This window comes from Equus asinus, chromosome X (genome assembly GCF_041296235.1).
Source record: "Equus asinus isolate D_3611 breed Donkey chromosome X, EquAss-T2T_v2, whole genome shotgun sequence".
Lineage (NCBI taxonomy): Eukaryota > Metazoa > Chordata > Mammalia > Perissodactyla > Equidae > Equus > Equus asinus.
The window spans coordinates 131,073,613-131,089,511 of NC_091820.1; the positions used below are offsets into that span (position 1 = coordinate 131,073,613).

Here is a 15,899-nt window from a genome sequence, read left to right on the forward strand (position 1 = left end):
TGGGACACCGAGGGTGCAAGGAAAGTCGATGTGGAAGTCGCCACTGAGTGGCTTAGTTACCACCAGTGAGCTGGGAAGATGCAGAAGTTTGGAGAGCTGGAGGGAGAGTAGAAAGAATGAGTGGGGTTAAGATTTTTATACCTGAAGGGCCAGAGTAACTCTGTCAGACAGGGAGATATGGTTTGTGCTTTCTTTTATCCATATTGATTTCCAATACCTTGTGCCTTTTCCCAAGTCTTACAGGGACTAAGGATCACTTTTCATAATTCAGTATGTAAGAGCCTACTATATGCTAGGCTTCTTGCAAGTGATTGTATATACATCATCTCTATTCATCCTCACATCAACCCTATGGCGTAGTATTATTATCCCCATGATAAATAAAGATAACTGATGCTCAGCAAGGTTAAGCACATACTCAAGATCGTACAAGATGTGCTGGTTCCGGAAGTTGTATTCTTAAGTTCTATCCTCTACTTTCATTCCCGACCTAGATCTCACGTCTCAAGATATTCAGGTTCTGTGACTCTGGGTGGTACCTAAACCTAGCGCTTCATAAATGTGTGTCTTGGGGTACACAGAAAGAGCAGGAGCTGAATGTGCATATGATCTCCCTACTGGAAAAACAACTCAAAGCCTACGACTCACTCCTGGTGAGTTAGTTTTCTCATGGACACTCAGGGTCATTTGCTTTCAATCTCCTCAGTGCTTACTTAGGATCTTTAAATACATACAACAGTCACAATGAGTGTTATTGCTAGCAGAATTCAGTAATTATTCGAAAAGAAAATAAAATTTAAGAGACATAAAATTGGAGATAAAGGTGTCTTTAAATAGTATAACTCAATACTTGAAGGAAGGGGAATGATTTCTGAATTTCAGAGCATTAACAAACACACTTGCTCATACTAAGCCGGGAAAGATTTTTTGCTTTAAAGTTTAAATGATTTTTCTTTTCTTCACAACCATTGGCCACCCACTTTTAACATTATATTTAATACCAACTGCAATGACATCGATTGTTCATTTTATTGAACTATATATCACTGAGGAGGAGGAATCTGATTTAATTTCTTTTGTTCATGTGAACCAGTTTTGCCTAGACATCCTAAAACTTAACTAAATTTTTATATTTTCTCCGTACTTAACTTGTTTTCCCATAATTCTTTCCATATACATGTGATTTTAGCTCTGTTCTATATGATCCCCCATCATAGTTTAACAAAGACCTCTTATTTTTGCCTGGTTAAAATTGTAGACTCGTTAAAAACTAGGATCAAGTTGATGCTGCTTTTTCTGCCCTTTTTACCATTCATGTTCTCTGATTATATTACAGTGTTGGGATTGTAAAATATCAGATTTTTAAAAGTGCTTCCATGTTCATTGAATGCAAAGTGTCTTTTACTACTAGGAACACCTTCTAACAGTACCACAAAATGGTTCACAAACATTCTTTTGAACATTTTCATTGACAGGAAACTCATTCAATCTTGAGGTGGTCAGTTCCATCTTTGGGTACTTACAATGGTTAGCAAAGCCCTTCTTTTCCTTATTTTGACCAAAGTTCATCTCCCCAAGGCTTCCTTTAACTAGTCCTAGTTTTATCAGATGAGGCCACAGAGAAAAGTCTAATTCCTCTTTCACAGGTTTGAAAATACTATAATTGTAGTATTATAACACTCTGGTACTGATACAGAGTCATTAATAATGATAGCTAATTCTTAGATTGTGCTTACTGTATGCCAAGAACTGTTCTAAATGTTTTACATATATTAACACATTGTAATACTCACAAAAACCCTATGTAGTAGATTCCTTTATTATCCTCATTTTACTCAGAGGAAATTGACACATAGAGAGAGTCAACAAATTGCAAAAGGTCATGCAATTAGTGATGGTGGAGACAAGATTCAAACTCAGGCTCTCTGGCTGAGGCCACTGGACTATATATATGGAACTTGATTTATATTATGTTACGTTATGTTATGTTGCATTACAATATGTATATTACATTGTGTTATATTATCATGCATTCTAAATGGATTAAGAAGTTATATGTAAAGTATCAAGTCATTAAAGAACTTAGGAAAACATAGGTAAATGTATATTTCTGATCTCCCTCCACCAGTATGGTTCTCAGAATGCAGGCTAGATCCTAAGGGGGAAGATTAGAATACTTATTTCTGGATAAACGACTTAAAGGTACAGTACGAATACATGGGCATCTGCCACACTGAAGTCCACCAGTCAACAGCAACTGTATTTGCTCAAAACGTCCAAATGTATTTTCACTGTTTCACTCTTAAATATGTAGACAGCCAAGGGACAACAGACATTTGAGAAAATTCTCCAAAGGAAAGATAGAGACCCTAATAAATAAACAAGAAAAAACTAAGAAGAAACAGAAATAATTTAAGGAGCAAAATTTATCATTAATAATCATTAATCTCAGAAAAATAAGATGAAATATTAAATCCATAAAATAGGACAGGATAATATTAAAAAAGAAACATCCCCCAAATAAGAAAATGGTCTTAGAAAATAAAAATATGATTCCAAGAATTTTTTTAAATATCATTACAAACTGAGTAATAAGAATCAGTATATAGCGCAGAAAGTGAAACTTAAAGATCAGAAACATAGTAGACAAAAAAATAAGCAAATTAAAGAATTAATTTAAGATATCCAAATTATAATGAGTTGCAGAGAGAGAGAGGAAGGGAGGAGGATGGAAGGAAGAAAGGAAAGAAGCAAAGAAGGTAGGAAGGAAGGGAAAAGAGGGAGGAAGGGGAGGAAGAGAGAAAAGAAGGAAGAAAGAAGAGACAGAGAAGACATATTTTTAAATGATTCCTAGAATACAATAACGATTCCTAGAACTGAAGGACAAGAGATTATAATTTGTAAGGTTCTGCCATTTCCCTATCACATTAAATGATATACGCACCATACAAAGGCATATCATGAAATTTCAGAATTCCAGGGATGAAGAGAAAGGTCTGAAAGTTTACAGAGAGTTTAGAACAATAGGTCACATTCAAAGAATCTGGAGTTATAGTCCATCAAACTTCAACGGCATTATTGGAAGCTAATTTGATAATGAAACAATGTCTTAGAAATGAGAGAAAATGATATTCAACTTAGAATTTTATGTCAAGAAAAAAGTATCAATCAACAGTGTGTGGAAAATATATTTTCAGATAAGCAGTGCCTACAAATTTATCTTCTTTGCACTTTTAAAAATAAAGCTATGGAAAATTTGCTACATCAAAATAAGAGAGGAAGCCAAGAAAGAGAAAAAGATGGGATCCAGCAAACAAAGGATCCAACACAGGACGTTCCCAGCATGATCACACTTCGTATGTCAATCAGTGTGATCTCCTTAAATATAAATCAGGTCACATTTCTCCCATGATTATCACACTGTGATGTCTTCCCATCACACTTACAAGATAAAAATTCTTTTTCTTTTGGCCTATTTCTCCAACTTCAGCTTGTAATACTCGCCTTCTGTCTGTCAATGCTGCAGCCACATTGACCTTTCATTATCTCCTTGAGTATATCCAATGGCTTCCAGCACTAGGTTTTGCGATCTATTTTCTATTCCCTGGAATGCTTTTCCCTCTGATCTCCACATAGCTGGATCCTTTTTTTTAATACAACTTCAGTAGCAAATACCATGTCCTTCAACTTCCTGTCTGTTTATTTACAATTGTACTGCCATCACTCTTTATTGCCTTTACACTGCTACGCTTTTCTTCACAATACTCTACATTATTTTATTTAATAATTCATTGTTTTTCTTTGCTTCTATAATGTAAGCTCCCTGAGGGTAGGAGCTCTGCCTGTTTTATTTCTTTGTAAACTTCCATCGCCCAATAAGTCCCTGGCACATGGAAGATGCTCCTTAAAATATCTGTGGCATGAAGCAAATTTACCAAGATGTTAATAATGTTGTTTTGAAGCACGAAGTTATGGATGACGTTTCAAAATACCTTTTAATACATTTTAGTATTTTCTAAAATTTCTGTAATCATTTAACACTTCCATAATTTAAAAAGTAACAATACTCTAATGTTCTAGACTAGAAAAAATTCAGTGGAAATTGTCCTCAGAAATAACATCTATTGGGTTGTGACAGTTTATGCCCGCCTAAATGTTATGGAAGTTAAACATCCTTCTAAAATGACACTTCCATGAGGATTTGCGATGGTAATCTGGTCCCTTCCACTCTCTACTGGATTTCCAGTAACGTGATTTTAGGAATATAAAAACACAGCAGGAGAATCTGCGTCTGAGTTGGAAACTGCTCTGTCCCCTCCCCAGCTTTCCACATTTCAGCGTTTGGCATCATCCTATTACTCAAGCCCTCAAATCCAGTCTTGGCCCCTCCCTCTCTCTCACTCCCCATACTTTTGGCCCAGTGTTAAGCATATAGTTCCTGGCACAGGGTAAGGCCTCAGTAAAGGTTATGTCACAGAAGTGTTTAAGACATAGCTTTTGATTAATCTCCTTTTCTCCACTTTTTTCCAGGAAAAAAAGCAACTAATCAAATTTCCAAAACATAAATTATCAGCAAATGAATTGTATATGCACAAGTATGTGAAAGGTAATATGTAAAGCTAATTTAAACATTTTTAATTGAGATGTAATTGACATATAACATTGTGTAGGTTTAAGGTGTGCAATGCGTTGGTTTGATACATTTATATGTTGCAATACAATTACACAGTAGTGTTAGCTAACACCACTATCAAGTCACATGATTTCATTTTTGTGGTGAGAACAATTAAGACCTCTTAGCAACTTTGAGATTTATAATACAGTATTGTTAACTATAATTGCCAGGCTGTGCATTAGATCTCCAGAACTTATTTATCTAGTAGTTGCACGTTTATACCCTTAAACAACATCTCCCCAATTCCCCTACTCCCCAGCTCCTGGTAATTACAATTTTACTCTGTTTTCACAAGTTTGGCTCTTTTAGATTCCACATATAAGAGAGATCATACAGTATTTGTCTTTCTCTGTCTGACATGTCATTTAGCATAATGCCCTCAAGGTCCATCCACGTTGCCACAAATGGCAAGATTTTCTTCTTTCTCATGGCAGAATAATATTACAGTGTGTGTGTATGACATCTTCTTTATCCATTCATCCGTTGACAGACACTTAGGTTGTTATCATATCTTGGCTGCATGTAATGCTGCAATGGACATGGCTGTGCAGATGTCTCTTTGAGATACTGAGGAAAAGTTATTTTACTATGTGCTTTACAATCCCTTACCCTCATCTCCATTAAAGCAGCATAGCTGCTCTATAAGTCAGTGTTACAACCTGATGGACCCCTTTCTTCCTGATGGCCAGGGACTCTTATGTATAAGTAACAGAAAGTGTCATAACCATGGACTGCACAAAGAGCAGCTCCTTTGCTCTTTTCCTATCAGACTGGTCCACTAAGAGACAGTGCACAAGAAACTAAGACTTTCTCATCTAAAACAACACCGGGATATAATATATTTTGATATCTAGATATATCAGATAGATATAGAGAAAGACACAACAATGGAAATAAAGTGACTTTCCCCTCTGGCCATAGATAGAGAGAAGAGGGCAAACTCTGTGTTCAGTGAATCCAGCGAGGAGGCAGCCAAGGTAGGACCTGGCCCAGTTCGGAGCCTGATTTTCTGAAGCCTATCCTTAGTGGGAGAAGGCTGTAGAAACTTGCTGTCCAATAGAACTCTCTGCAATGAGAATAATGTTCTGTATCTATGCTACACAGTGTGGTAGCCCCTAGTCACACATGGCTATTGACAACTTGAAATGTGTCTTGCATGACTGAGGAACTGAATTTTTAATTTTATTTCAATCTAGTGTCAGGAATACAAAACAAAAGCAAAACTAAGAAAATAACCTCTCTACTCGCAAGGTGTGAGTAGGGAGGCTTCTCCTCATAAGTCTGAATGTACTCTGGGAATGATCTGGGTGACTGAGGAAGGCAGGCCCTTAAGAGAGGCAATGATGGCACTGAGGAAAGGTCCCCAGACAAGGAGTCCCTGCTCAGTCCTGCCAGTCCCAAAACTGCATGAGCTGAGCGATCTCTTTCTTCTTTGGACCCTGTTTCCTCTCATGCTAAATGAGTGGGGTTGAATTATTTTTTAATGGTGAATTCAGAAGAGATCAAACGCAATCACTATCATAAGAGAAGCATAGCAATCCATTCTTTGGGGAAGGGTGAAAAACCAATGCAGTAGAGAAAACAGTCTGGGAGTAGCTAGAAAAAAGACTGCAGCAGAAACACTCATGTGAAATCCAGTGATGTTGCAAACAATGGTCATTATAGTTATAGCAGCCACTCTTTGAAAGCTTATTGTGGGTTAAATTTTGTTCTAGGGGTTAGATATGCTTTGATCTGATTTAAACCTCACAACATCTCTAAGAGCTGAAGTATTATCATTGTCTCCATTTTACCGCAAAGAAAGCTGAGGCTCAGATACATCAGGTTACTTGCCCAAGGCCATATAGTCAAGAAGTGGGGAAACTGAGATTTGGTCACATGATTGTTTTTCTACTATGATATTGCTGTACCTAATAGCTGCTATTTACGATGCTTACAACATACCAGGTAATATAGTAGTGTATTTCTATATATTACCTTATTTACAACAGCACTGACAACAGTTTTCTAGAAACTAACCCAAGCACTCCCCAACTCCATGCTTTGAGTGCCCCTGACCTGTAGAATGGACTCTTGCTCAGATTGCTTTGGAGTGGGGAACACAGTCCTTAGAAGGGTCTACATCTTTTGGATTGGGGGCCTTTCTCTGCACTTTCCAAACTTTCCATTTTTCACTTTAACCTCACTCAATTCCACTTATTTGAATTCACCCTTCAGTCTCATCTTGACAAAAGCCTTGACTTGCAGTGATTCAGAGCACTTCACACTGCATAAAAAAGCAATTTGTAAAATGTCATAAAATATTCTCCTGGGGCAATGATTTTTAATATTAAACATCATCTGAGATTCTGCACAGCACAGAAAAAGTGGACAGATGGTACAGCCATCACTTAACTGAAGCAAAATGACTATGTCTACAATTTATAAGGCATTGCAAGCCCCAACTGAGAGAGAATGAGAGTACCACCTACACATTACTTTGCTTCCTAATACCTGATATGAAACAGAAGACCAGGTAAAGCAATAGGACACATCAACCTGATTTTCCTCAAATTTCTCTGGGAGAGCACCCACTTAGTCCTGATTCCAAAGAAGAAACATCAAGGCAAAGCTAGAACTCTCAGCAAACTGTGGCAAAGGTGGTGAGATTTTTACAGTAGAAAGTGGCATCCTTCTTTCTGAAAGTCAAATTGAATAATAAATCTTAAGCTGTGGTGGCAAAGGGCAGACTGAGACTGAATATTCTGAATACTCTGTATGTAATGCTCATCCTTTTGATTTCACTTAATTTGGGGACAGGGAAATTTGAAATATTATGATAATTTATTCTCTCTCTCTCCTCCCCTCTCAATGTAGAATTAGAGTGCTACCCAGAGATAGGCCATATTTTCCTTACCCACCAACATCACTAACAAATGTCCCCTGGCTGGAAGCTCATTCTCAACCAGTGCTCCCAATCTATGAGTAAAGCACAAACAACTGACAAACTTGCCTAATAAAAAGTTGACATTAAATTTGCCATAGTCTTTACAACTATTCTTCGGCATGTTTCCATATGTACACTTTACTGAGGAGTTTCACTTTTAAATTCACACTATTTTCGCTCCACAGTGGTTTACATTTGTCAACTTCCTGCTTACATCCCAGATATTTATTGAGCATCTATCATGTGCAAAGTACAGCCTTAGTGGATTTGAGGAATATCAAGAGGAAAAGCCTCAGAGTCTTCTCTAAAAAGTATAGAGTCTATGAAAATGCTGAGATCCATCATTATGATTGTCTCTGAGAGGATAAACAGCCTCTTTTATGTCCAGCCACCACCACTGCACACATAGCCACCAATATTTCAAATTCTGTCTAGATTTGGATGGGAAGTGGAGGTGAGGACTTCCAATATAACTGCACATCAGAGAACTGTAGCAAAAGAACATGCCTAACTAGAGAAAAAATTGGATCATCTCCCACCTCTACCCCACTGTCGCCTAGAGACAAGATCTTCATATGAGCTCTAGTGATGCTGTGGGGTTTGTTCCAAATGGAATATTTTTGTAACTTTAGTAATCAAAGATATTATAATTGTACTTTTTAGATTAATTTGAACCATAAAATAGTTATGGAAAATGACTTTCTGAGAATTTTCATAAAAACCTTTTTTGGGGAAACACCCTTCATAATTATCATTCTAATGAATGGAGGGAAACACATACAAGTAATTCTATGTCACATGGTCTGTGTTCACACATACCTGAAAAGTTTGGGTGAGTTAGGGTATTCATTCAGCAAAACTAGCTGAACAAAAAGCAAAGTCCTGAGAACAGTATTATGAGTAAATGTGCATTGCACAGGGAAAAGTGGAGAAATAATGATAAATTAAACACAAGGTAAGCTTAGATTTTGGTATTACAACCTACCCACCACTGAGAAATATCTTCATTGTGAAATTATATTATGATTTCTGAAAATATACCAGCTAAACCAACACACCACACATTTCTCACCAATACCATTCTCCCAGAAGTTCTTTCCCTAGGAAACTGTAATATTTGGAATTTCTGAGTACAATTTAGAGCTGTGTTACTTCTTTTGGTCAAATGCACAAGTCTCTAAGATCAAAGAGCAGAGGATTAATATTCTAAATATAGAGAGAGATTATCAAAATCAATAAAGACCCAAGTAGATAAGCAAGGGAAATTAAACAATTTCACAAAAACAAACAAATACCAAACAAATATATCATGACCCAAAGAATCAGCAAGATACATTAAAACAAAGATGAGATACAAGTTATGATCTATTGATTTAGATGCTAATCCCCAGTACTGGTAAGAGCTTTGAGAAGGGTAAGGGGCAGAGAAGCCAGTACTCTTTTACATTACTTTTGGAAAGCAATTTGGAAATAAATATGAAGAATCGCAAAGCTCTTCATTGCTTTTGACCCAGTAATTCTATTTCTGGAAATCTATCCTAAGGAATTAAAAAAAGATATGCACATAAAGATCATGTAAAACATCTCAGAATTATAAAAACCTAAATGTTGGATCTCATCAAGATGGTAGTGTAAGCAGTCTCTTAACTCATCTCCTCCCACAAACACAACCAGGTTACAACTATTTTTGGAAAAATTACCCTGGATTGAAAACTGAAAACTGGATAAAAAGAACCCCCACAACAAGGGAGAGTCCTGACTAAAGCAGAAGAGGCAGAAATTCCTGCTGGAGAGAAAAAAAGCCACTTTCAGGAGCAGCAGAATTTCTTAGCTGGCCAGGCAGGAGCCACGCTAAGGTACACAGCCCTCCCTGGAGGAGTGAGGTCTGGAGCAGGTGCTGATACTGCTATAAGCAGCCTTCAGACTCAGCACAACTGAGACGAGGGTCTTACTATCTGGCTTCACTTGCTATTAACTGTAGTGTGGATACCCCCAGAAAAGCTATCAGCCAAAAGCTGAAAAGACCCATGTCTTAAAGGGCCCACGCACAAACTCACCTGTCTCAGCAACCTAAAATCTCCAGAGAGAAGGCTGACAGTCCTTTGGTGAAAAGATACTCACCTGGCAGGGTCTGGGGGCATCTCAGTGAGAGGAGGGATCTCTCTGAAGACTGAGAAATTGGTGGGGGCCATTGTTCTGACCTGGTCCAAGCATGCTGACACAGACCCCGGCGGATGCCATTGATGTTCTTCCCTTGGCCTGTTAGCCCAGTGGTCTGCCACACACACTACAGCACAGATTTACTCCAGTTCAGCCAGGGCAGGCAGCCTGCCCTAGGGACTGGCCCCACCCAACAGCAAGCCTGCTACTTGCTGCAGCAAGACTACTGTCCAAGAGTTCCCTTAGACCATTCTTATTCTGCCTAATTCTTTTTCCTTTTCTTTTGCTTGTAGCAAGACTACTACAGCAAGTCAGGCTACTTGTCAGCCTGCATTGACTGGGTGCCTTGATTCTCTACAGGCAGGTGAGTGTGTCCACCTCTGTAGGGCAGGGCCTATGTGAGGATGCGGTGAACTGTGGGGGGCTTTGGTGGAGAGGTGGGGGCCTCTGCAGTGGGGGCTCAGGGTATGCTCCAGGGAGTAGGGAAGTGTGCCTGGACCAGGACTGTGTTGACAGTGTATGTGGTACTGTACGGGGTGAGGTTTATCACTGGCAGAAGACCTGTGCCTCACAAATAGCCATAAAAAGGATAAGCCCCACCTTCCAAAGCCTGAAATAATTGAGTGCTCCTGTGCCTAGGGCAAGCCCCAATCAGCTGCACCCCTAAGAGAACTGACAACAGCCTTGTAGGCCTGAGGCCTATAGCAACTGTAAGCCCCTGAGCCTAGCAACCAGCTACACTGGGTACCTACCCAATTAACAGGAAAACTGCCACAGAAGTGTGCTGTTAGACCTTGTAGCCAATGTTTCTGAGGCTCCCCAAACCAGATTCACAAACAGCTGGCCAGGGAAGGAAAGACTAGACTCCCTGGGAACCTGAAGTAAGAGCAACCCTGCCACAGTAGAAGAAGGCAAGTAGCCCACAAAGGGGTCACTCCTGGATCATTTGGACTGGTGATGAGAGGGAAGCACACTGCTGGGCCTCAAAAGGCATCCCTTACATAAAGCCACTTCTGCAAGATCAGGAGACACAGCTGACTCACCTAATACATAGATATAAGCACAGAGAAAGAGTCATAATGAGGAGACAAAGGAATACATTCCAAGCAAGGGAAGAGGACAAAACCCCAGAAAAATGACTAAATGAAACAGAAATAAGTGAGCTACATGACAAAGAGTTCAAATAAAATCTCATAAGGATGCTCACAGATATTGGGACAAGACTGGATGAACACAGTGAGCTCATCAACAAAGAACTGGAAAATATAAAAAAGAACCAATCAGAAGTGAAGAATACAATACTGGGGAGGACAAATTCACGAGAGGGACTCAACAGCAGAGTGGAGGATACAGAAGAACATACCAGGAAGCTAGATGAAAGACTAGAGGAAATCACCCAAGCTGAACAGAAAAAAGAATTAGACAGAATGAGAATGGTCTAAGAAAACTCTTGGACAATATCAAGCACACTAACATTCGTATTATAGGTGTCCCAGAAGGAGAAGAGAGAGACAAAGGGGCAGAAAATTTATTTGAAGAAATAATAGATGAAAATTTTCCTAACCTAAGAAAGGAAACAGACATCCAAGTACAGAAAGCACAGAGAGCTCCAAACAAGATAAGTACAATGAGGCCCACACCAAGAGATGTTATAATGAAAATGTCCAAAATTAAAGATAAAGAGAGAATCCTAAAAGCAGCAAGAGAAAGGCAACAAGTGACATACAAAGGAAAGCCCATAAGGCTATCCACCAACTTCTCAGCCAAAACCCTACAGGTGAGAAGAGAACGGCATGATGTATTTAAAGTGCTCAAAGGAAAAAACCTACAGCCAAGAATACTCTATCCATCAAGGTTGTCATTCAGAATGGAAGGAGAGATAAAGAGCTTCCCAGACAATCAAAAATTAAAGGAATTTATCACCAAGAAACCAGTGCTACAAGAAATACTGAAGGGACTTATTTAAGTAGGAAAGCAATGACCACAAATAGGGATAAAACAAAATTATTGAAAAAAGCCCCCCAAAAACCCAGGCAATAAAATCACTGTAAAGATAAAAGTATAGTAAAGGTAGCAGATCAACCAGCTGTGAAGATAAAATGAAGATTAAAAGACAAAAGTACTAAAATTACCTATTTCTGTGATAAGAGGGTAATGGATAGACACACACAAAACAAGAGACTAGATGTGATTTCAAAAACATAAAATGTGGGAGGAGGGGAGTGAGAAAGCACAGCTTTTAGAAATAGATCATGCTAAAGAGTCCATCAACTCAATACAGACTGTTATATACATAGAATATTAAATAGGATCCTCATGGTAATCACAAATAAGAAACATATAATAAGTAAGCAAATAAGTAAGACAAAAGAAATCAAACATATTATTAAAGAAAGCCATCAAACCACAAGGGAAAATCAAGAGCAAGAACAAGAGAAAAAGAAAGGAACAGAGAAGAATTACTAAAACAACCAGAAAAAAAAGTAACAAAATGGCAATAAATACATATTTATCAATAGCTACTTTAAATGTCAATGGACTAAATGCTCCAATCAAAAGGCATAGAGTGGCCAATTGGATAAATAAACAAGACAGATATATGTGCTACATACAAGAGACACACTTCAGACCAAAAGACTCTCAGAAACTGAAAGTGAAAGGATGGAAAAAGATATTCCATGCAAATGGCAAAGAAAAGAAAGCAGGGGTAGCAATACTTATATCAGACAAAATAGGCTTTAAAACAAAAACTATAATAAGAGACAAAGAAGGGCACTACATAATGATAAGGGGGACAACTCAACAAGAAGATATAACACTTGTAAATATCTATGCACCCAACATAGGAGCACCTAAGTATATGAAGCAATTATTAACAGACATAAAAGGAGAAATAGACAGTCACACAACAATAGTAGGGGACTTTAACACTCCACTTACACCAATGGATAGGTCATCCAAACAGAAGATCAATAAGGAAACACTGGCCCTAAACGACACATTTGACCAGATGGACGTAGTGGATAAACATAGGACATTTCATCCAAAAACAACAGAATACACATTCTTTTCAAGTTCTCATGGAACATTCTCCAGGATTGGTCACATATTAGGCCAAAAAACAAGTCTCAATAACTTTAAGAAGATCAAAATAATACCATGCATCTTTTCTGAACACAAAGGTATGAAACTAGACATCAACTCCAGGAAGAAAACCAGAAAAGCCACAAAAATGTGGAGATTAAACAAAATGCTGCTGAATAACGATTGGGTCAGTGAAGAAATCAAAGGAGAAATCAAAATATTCCTGGAGACAAATGAAAATGAAAATAAGACTTGCCAAAATCTATGGGATACAGCAAAAGCAGGTCTCAGAGGGAAGTTTATAGAAGTTCAGGCCTACCTCAACAAAGAAGAAAATTCCCAAATAAACAATCTAGCAGTGCATCTAAAGGGACTGGAAAATGTAGAACAAACAATGCCCCAAATCTGCAGAAGGAAGGAAGTAATAAAAATCAGAGCAGAAATAAATGCAATAGAGACTAAAAAACAATAGAAAAAATTAATGAAACCAAGAGCTGGTTCTTTGAAAAGATAAACAAAATTGACAAAACCTTAGCTCCAGTGACCAAGAAAAAAACAGTGAAGGTTCAATAAATCAGAAACGAAAGAGGAGAAATTACAACAAACACCTCAGAAATACAAAAGTTAATAAGAGAATATATGAAAAGCTATACAGCAACAAATTGGATAATCTATAAAAAATGGATAAATTCTTAGAAACATACAACCTTCCAAAACAGGACGAAGAAGAAATAGAGATTTTGAATAGACCAATCACCAGTAAAGAGATAGAAACAACAATCATAAACCTCCCAAAAAATAAAAGTCCAGGACCAGATGGCTTCCCTGGTGAATTCTACCAAACATTCAAAGAAGACTTAATACCTATCCTTCTCAAACTCTTCAAAAAAATTGAACATGAGGGGAGACTTCCTAAGTCCTTCCACGAAGCCAACATTATCCTGATACCATAACCAGACAAGGACAACACAAAAAAGGAAAATTATAGGTCAATATCACTGATGAACATCGATGCAAAAATCCTCAACAAAATACTAGCAAACGGAATACAACAATACATTAAAAAGATCATACATCATGATCAAGTGGGTTTCATTCCGGGGATGCAGGGATGGTTCAACATCCACAAATCTATCAACATGATACATCACATTAACAAAATGAACAATAAAAATCACATGATCATCTCAATAGATGCAGAGAAAGCATTTGACAAGATACAGTATCCATTTATGATAAAAACTCTAAATAAAATGGGTATAGAAGGAAAATACCTCAACACAATAAAGGCCATATATGACAAACTCAGAGCAAATATCATTCTCAATGGAGAAAAACTGAAAGCTATCCCTCTAAGAACAGGAACCAGATAGGGATGCCCACTGTCACCACTCTTATTTAGCATAGTGTTGGAAGTCCTAGCCAGAGCAATCAGGCAAGAAAAAGAATTAAAAGGGACCCATATTGGAAATGAAGAAGTGAAACTGTCCCTCTTTGCAGACACCATGATTTCATATATAGAAAATTCTAAAAGTTCCACTAAAAAACTTTTAGAAATAATAAGTGAATACAGTCAAGTTGCAGGATACAAAATCAACATACAAAAATCAGTTGCGTTTCTATACACCAACAACGAAATAGCAGAAAGAGAAATTAAGAATACAATCCCATTTACAATTGCAACAAAAAGAATAAAATACCTAGGAATAAACTTAACCAAAGAGGTGAAAGATCTGTACACCGAATACTGTAAAACATTGCTGAAATAAATTGAAGAAGACACAAACAAATGGAAAGATAGTACATGCTCTTGGATTAGAAGAATTAACCTGGTTAAAATGTCCATACTTCCTAAAGCAGTCTATAGATTCAACGCAATCCCCATCAAAGTTCCAACTACATTTTTCACAGAAATAGAACGAAGAATCCTAAAATTTATATGGAACAAGAAAAGACTCCAAATATGCAAAGGATTCCTTGAGAAAAAAGAACAAAGTTAGAAGTATCACACTCCCTGATTTCAAGATATACTACAAAACCATAGTAACCAAAACAGCATTGTACTGGCACAAAAACAGACACACAGATCAATGGAACAGAATCGACAGTCCAGAAATAAACCCACACAGCTATGGACAGCTAATATTCGACAAGGGAGCCAAGAGCATACAATGGAGACAGGAGAGTCTCTTCAATAAATGGTGTTGGGAAAACTGGACAGCCACATGCAAAAGAATGAAAGTAGACCATTACCTTATGCCATGCACAAAAACGAACTCAAAATGGATTAAAGACTTCAATGTAAGACCTGAAACCACGAAACTTCTAGAAGAAAACATAGGCAGTATGCTCTTTGACATCAGTCTTAGCAGGATATTTTCAAGTATCGTGTCTGACTAGGCAAAGGAAACAGAAGAAAAAATGAACAAATGGGACTACATCAAACTAAAAAGCTTCTGCACAGCAAAGGAAACTATTAAGAAAACAAAAAGACGACCTCACAACTCAGAGAAAATATTTGCAAACCATATATCAGATAAGGGGTTAGTATCCAAAATATACAAAGAACTCATACAGCTCAACAACAACAAAAAAACAACAACCCAATTAAAAAAATGGGCAAAAGATCTGAACAGAGATTTCTCCAAAGAAGATATGCGGATGGCCAACAGGCATACGAAAAGATGCTCAACATCATTAGCTATCAGGAAAATGCAAATCAAAACTACAATGAGGTATCACCTCAATCCAGTCAGAATGGCTATAATTAACAAGACAGGAAACAACAAGTGTTGGAGAGGATGTGGAGAGAAGGGAACCCTCGTGCACTGCTGGTGGGACTGCAAACTGGTGCAGCCACTGTGGAAAGCAGTATGGAGTATCCTCAGAAAATTAAGGATAGATCTACCATATGATCCAGCTATTCCACTGCTGGGTGTTTATCCAAAGAACTTGAAAACACAAATGCATAAAGGTACATGCACCCCTATGCTCATTGCAGCACTATTCACAATAGCCAAGACTTGGAAGCAACCTAGGTGCCCATCAAGGGAC

The 15,899-nt window shown here is 37.8% G+C and overlaps 1 pseudogene; it reads right to left on the reverse strand.

The window, feature by feature from the left end:
• LOC106846933 (heat shock-related 70 kDa protein 2-like) overlaps positions 1-9,793 on the reverse strand; it is a 48,892-nt pseudogene extending 39,099 nt beyond the window's left edge.
• Positions 9,794-15,899: the final 6,106 nt, after the last annotated feature.